The sequence below is a fragment of the Podarcis melisellensis genome, assembly GCF_964234715.1.
Source record: "Podarcis melisellensis genome assembly, chromosome: 8".
NCBI classification, from domain to species: domain Eukaryota; kingdom Metazoa; phylum Chordata; class Lepidosauria; order Squamata; family Lacertidae; genus Podarcis; species Podarcis melisellensis.
Window position 1 is genome coordinate 39,658,317 of NC_138540.1, and position 6,000 is coordinate 39,664,316.

Consider the following 6,000-nt stretch of genomic DNA (forward strand, 5'->3'; position numbering starts at 1 on the left):
GTGAAATAACATGCAAGACAAAGCATAGCCACCTTTTGAAATTCACGCTTTGCCAACTTTTGCAGCCAAGCAATGCATACCAAAATGTATATGTTAGGGGAGAGTGTGCATATATTAGTAAAAATAGCATACAAAAGGCATTATATTAAGGAAAATTGTTTGTGAAAATACATAAGTTAATCAATGTGATTATTAGGAGATATTAACACTAAAATGCTAAGATTTTTTTTTTTAACTACACACACAAATTTCTGGAGAAATGTGAAGAAGTGAATTTAAGATGGGAAAAATGAGAACCTGGGAGAACAAAAAATGGATCGATTTGTCCATTGCTCCCCTCTGGATTGGTTCTAAGTAGGAAGGTGGCTGGCTGGCTGGCTGAGGCTGGTGGAGGTGCATCCCCTTTGCCCTAGTGTGCCAGCCTCCTCTGCCCCTCGTCTTAAACTGCTGCATTGTATACAAAGCTGTAGCATATGGACTTGTGGCTTGCCTCACTATAAGGCAGCTTCTTACATTCCTAAATGGAAAAGGGAATGGAGGATGAGGATGAGGAGGTGAGCAAGTAAGAAGAGGTGTAGGAAAATGAAGAATGGATTCCGCCAGGACAATTCTGAGTAAAACAGGGAACAGGGTAGATCCCAAAATATTGAATTGGACTGCAAACTGGTACATTCTGTCCATCTGCTAAAATTAGGAGTCGCTCCAGTGGGAACACAGTTGTGTACAAGAATGTCTTCAGCAAGGTCTTTTGCCAAGCCACTGACGCCCAGAGAGGGAGAGATCTGTCATGTAAAAGCAATCTCAAATGACAGATGGTATAATTATTATTATCTGCTGTACAAGAATGCCTGAAGACCACACCGAACTCACTGCCATTCACAGGTCTGCCAAAAGGAGCCCTTTTCTGTGCCAAGAGAATTCATATTCCACGCTCATAATAACTCCAAAGAAGGAGGGCTGGCCTAACCTTGAAGTGGCAAGGAGCCGGTGCTCTTGGCAGCAGGTTCAAGAGGAGAGACCTTCAGCCTCTTCCACTGTGTCTTTTGGGGTGGGGATGGAGAAGAGGGGGAGAGAAGTTCCCTCTTTTGCACCAGATGCCAAGTGCTGAAGCTGGTTCTGAGATGAAGTTCACATATGGCACTCAGTTATATTACCGTGTTTTTCTGTGTATAACACGCCCCCTTGTCGTCTCCGAAATGATGTATTACTGTATCACAGCCAGCAGCCACAAATTGCCCTCCCGGTTGCCACAGTGGGAGCCAATCGCAAGCAGCACTTGCCACGGTAACCTAACACCCACCCAATCGCCACTTGCAATCTCTTGCTTGCAGTGACAACCACTCACCTGTCCACCAAATGCACTACCCATGTATAAGACGAGCCCCAATTTTAAACATAATTTTTGGGGTAAAAAAACTTGTCTTATCCATGGAAAAATACGGTACTTTTCAGATTTTTAAAGAATTTGAAATGGCTTTGACCAATGCTTTTTTCTGGTGGTATTCAGGGGTGCACCTACCCCTAAACATTTTGTGAATCCAAGGGCGGCTTCATTTCCTTTCCTGGTGATTTTTAAGAAAAAAAGCACTGGCTTTGACTAGAATCATGGTTGGACCAAGGCTATCTGAAAGACTGCATATCCCTATACAAAACTGCCTGGGTGCTAAGACCCTTGGCATACCCTCCAACATTTATCCAATGAAAATAGGGACGTTCCCATTTCATAATGATAATTTTACTATTCATGCCCCACACATTTTACTGGGTTGCCTGAGCTACTCTGGGCAGCTTCCAATATATATAAAAACACAATTAAAAAAAATAAACTTTTTAAAAAATACCCTTCCCTATACAGCATTGCCTTCAGGTGGCTCAGGGGTTGGATAACTCCATACCCTTCACCATTTCTCCAGTGAAAATAGTGACATCCTAAGGAAAAGTCCATGGAGTTTTCTTGGCAGGGATACTGGAGTGGCTTGCCGGTTCCTCCTCCAGGTGGATCACGTTTGGTCAAAACTCTCCACTATGACCTGTTCATCTTGGGTGCCCTGCTCGGCATAGTTCATAGCTTCTCTGAGTTCTTCAAGCCCCTTCGCCACGGCAAGGCAGTGATCCATGAAGGGGCGACAGGCTGGGCTGGATGAATCCCTAGCCGGAATTAAGATTGCCGGAAGAAATATCAAGAACCTCAGATATGCAGATGACACAACCTTGATGGCAGAAAGTGAGGAGGAATTAAAGAACCTTTTAATGAGGGTGAAAGAGGAGAGCGCAAAATATGGTCTGAAGCTCAACATCAAAAAAACGAAGATCATGGCCACTGGTCCCATCACCTCCTGGCAAATAGAAGGGGAAGAAATGGAGGTAGTGAGAGATTTTACTTTCTTGGGCTCAATGATCACTGCAGATGGTGACAGCAGCCACGAAATTAAAAGACGCCTGCTTCTTGGGAGAAGGGCAATGACAGGCCTAGACAGCATCTTGAGAAGTAGAGACATCACCTTGCCAACAAAGGTTCGTATAGTTAAAGCTATGGTTTTCCCAGTAGTGATGTATGGAAGTGAGAGCTGGACCATAAAGAAGGCTGATCGCCGAAGAATTGATGCTTTTGAATTATGGTGCTGGAGGAGACTCTTGAGAGTCCCATGGACTGCAAGAAGATCAAACCTCTCCATACTGAAGGAAATCAACCCTGAGTGCTCACTGGAAGGACAGATTGTGAAGCTGAGGCTCCAGTACTTTGGCCACCTCATGAGAAGAGAAGACTCCCTGGAGAAGACCCTGATGTTGGGAAAGATGGAGGGCACAAGGAGAAGGGGGCGACAGAGGACGAGATGGTTGGATAGTGTTTTCGAGGCTACCAGCATGAGTTTGACCAAACTGCGGGAGGCAGTAGAGGACAGAGGTGCCTGGCGTTCTCTGGTCCATGGGGTCACGAAGAGTCGGACACGACTAAACGACTAAACAACAACAACAAGGAAAAGTGGTGCATTCCAGGATCAAATCAGAAACTGGGACGACTTCTTTAAATCAGGGATGTCCCTGGAAAATAGAGATACTCTCTGCCTGTGAAGAAGGGGTGAGGGAATATCTACATCAGGAACAAGGGGGATGGGTGGGAAGAAAGACCAACATTGGGATCTGCTGCCCCATGGATCCTGCCACCTGAGGCAGTCACCTCACCCTGCCTCATGCATAGGCCAGCCCTTGCAGTTGGGCTGCTGTGAGTATTTCTGCTGCTGTCTCTGGAGCCAATGTGGCTTCTGTGTTGTTGTTTTTATATTGTTGTTGTTTAGTCGTGTCCAACTCTTCGTGACCTCATGGACCAGAGCACACCAGGCACTCCTGCCTTCCACTGCCTCCCGCAGTTTGGTCAAACTCATGTTGGTAGCTTCCAGAACACTGTCCAACCATCTCGTCCTCTGTCGTCCCCTTCTCCTTGTGCCCTCAATCTTTCCCAACATCAGGGTCTTTTCCAAGGAGTCTTCTCTTCTCATGAGGTGGCCAAAGTATTGGAGCCTCAGCTTCCCGATCTGTCCTTCCAGTGAGCACTCAGGGCTGATTTCCTTCAGAATGGATGGGTTTGATCTTGCAGTCCATGGGACTCTCAAGAGTCTCCTCCAGCACCATAATTCAAAAGATTTAATTCTTCGGTGATCAGCCTTCTTTATGATCCAGCTCTCACTTCCATACATGAACTATATGGACCTTTGTCGGCAAGGTGCTGTCTCTGCTTTTTAAGATGCTGTCTAGGTTTGTCATTGCTTTTCTCCCAAGAAGTAGGTGTCTTTTAATTACATGACTGCTGACACCAATAGACACTATGTAAATACACATTAGTTTAATGTTTTTATATTACAGACATTAAACTAATGTGTATTTACATAGAGTCTATTATTATTAACAAGTAGGATCTGGACAGCAGATGGAGTAATCTTACAAGTCACCTACACCACTGTCTTCCCCAGGATGAGTTTATTGAATTTACAGTGGTTACTTCAGGTTACAGACGCTTCAGGTTACAGATGCTTCAGGTTACAGACTCCGCTAACCCAGAAATAGTACCTCGGGTTAAGAACTTTGCTTCAGGATGAGAACAGAAATCGTGCTCCGGCAGCGCGGCAGCAGCAGCGGGAGGCCCCATTAGCTAAAGTGGTGGTTCAGGTTAAGAACAGTTTCAGGTTAAGAACGGACCTTCAGAACGAATTAAGTACTTAACCCAAGGTACCACTGTATATTTAAATGACAGGCATTCTAAATCAGCCCCTCTATGCAAATTAGTGTCCTCCTTTGTCCTCCTTTTTGGGGAATGCATTTCCTCTTTTTAGGACCAAAGCATATGTGGCTGCTTTTAATGAAATGAGGCTCCATCATCTTAACAGTCCCTCTAAATATATGTGCTTGAAGCTCAGGGTCTCAAACAGTCCATACTTTGAGCAGTCAGAGCTGAAACAGTCTCTCTAGGCACCTAAGCAAGCCTTGTGTGCTGTTTATGTCTAAGTAAACAGAGGTTTATTGAGCCAGCAGTGCCTGGGTGGCTTCTTAACTTTGGTATTCTGTATGTGTGTGTGTGTGTATTTGTACATAAGGAACAGTTACACAACGGTGATGTAATATTACACCACACAGCAGAACGAAGCTGGGTTTTGATGCACCAAAGCTCATGGCTCTGTTTTCCAGGAGCCTTGCCACTCTCCTAAACAAGTTCATCCTCGATGCTAGACACTTTTTCCAGTAATATTTGGCAGAAGGAGATGGGCAAGATTGCATAATGATCTGACAATGAGTCAAAAATGGGGAGGGAGGAGAGATAGAGATTCTTTCCAGAAGATACTATTTCTTTCTATATTTTTTAAAAAGGTTGTTGTTAGTTGCACAACCTGCAAGACGCAAATGTCCCGAGACCCTCGTTCCCACCCTTTAACCTTACATTTGCAATATGTGGTTGCTTTTAATTTTTTTAATTTTCTACAGTGCCTTATTCCCCCCCCCCCACACACACACACCTTTTAGGGTAAAACCCTCACAATGTGACTCACAGCAATGAATAAATACAATATATCAAACAAATAAAACTTTAAAGACAAAATCGGTCAATTTAAAAATCAAAACAGTCAAAGCTCGAGCTTGAAGCCAAATAAAGCCATCGATAAGAAGCTGAGCTGAATTTAAAATGATCTAATATCCTTGAATGACAGGGCTGTTATACACACCACCAGGGAAGGGAATTCCAAAATGTGGGGCCACCATTGAAAAGGTCCTGTCTTTAGTACTTGCTGATATATGATTGTTCTTAGAGGCAAATCAAATAGTAGAACCTCTGATGATGATCCCAGGTCACAAATTAAATCCCAGATGTCTCCAGTTAAAAGAATCAGATAACATGGGGAAGGGAAATACCTCAATGAGAAAGTGGCTGCTAATCCAGATAGACAATACTGGGGCAGATGGACAAATAATTTGACCAGAGGACTAAGGCAGCTTCCTATGTTCTCTGAGATTAGATGTGACTGAGAGAAGTGGGCGTTGCTGTGTTTGTGTATTCACATGCCAGCAAATAATCATTTTTAAAAGTCACGTACAGCCTCTTAGCACATTGTAAAAAGTTGCTGATAGCAATGGTTTCGTCACTGCCTGTTATGAATTAAATTATTTGCTACCCTCTGTGTAGCTGCTTCTGATTATGTTTCCATTTGCTCCAGGCTGCTATGAACGGAAAGCACTCCACATTTATATAGAGCCACCCCCTGCGGATTCTGGGCTGTTGCAAACTAAACCATTTAGCACTTTATATATAAAAATTGTTGCTAATCACCCCTTCCGCCTGGCCTGTTCTAGGCTATGCTGAGGAACTCTAGAGGAGTAATGAGCTGGCAACTGAAACATACCAAAATTTAAAGATGTGAGCAGCCACCATAATCACAGATGGTATCTTCTATATCGCTGAGTAAGAATTTTTATTTCATTAAGACTGACAGCTGGTCTTGAAAAATGCCTTGC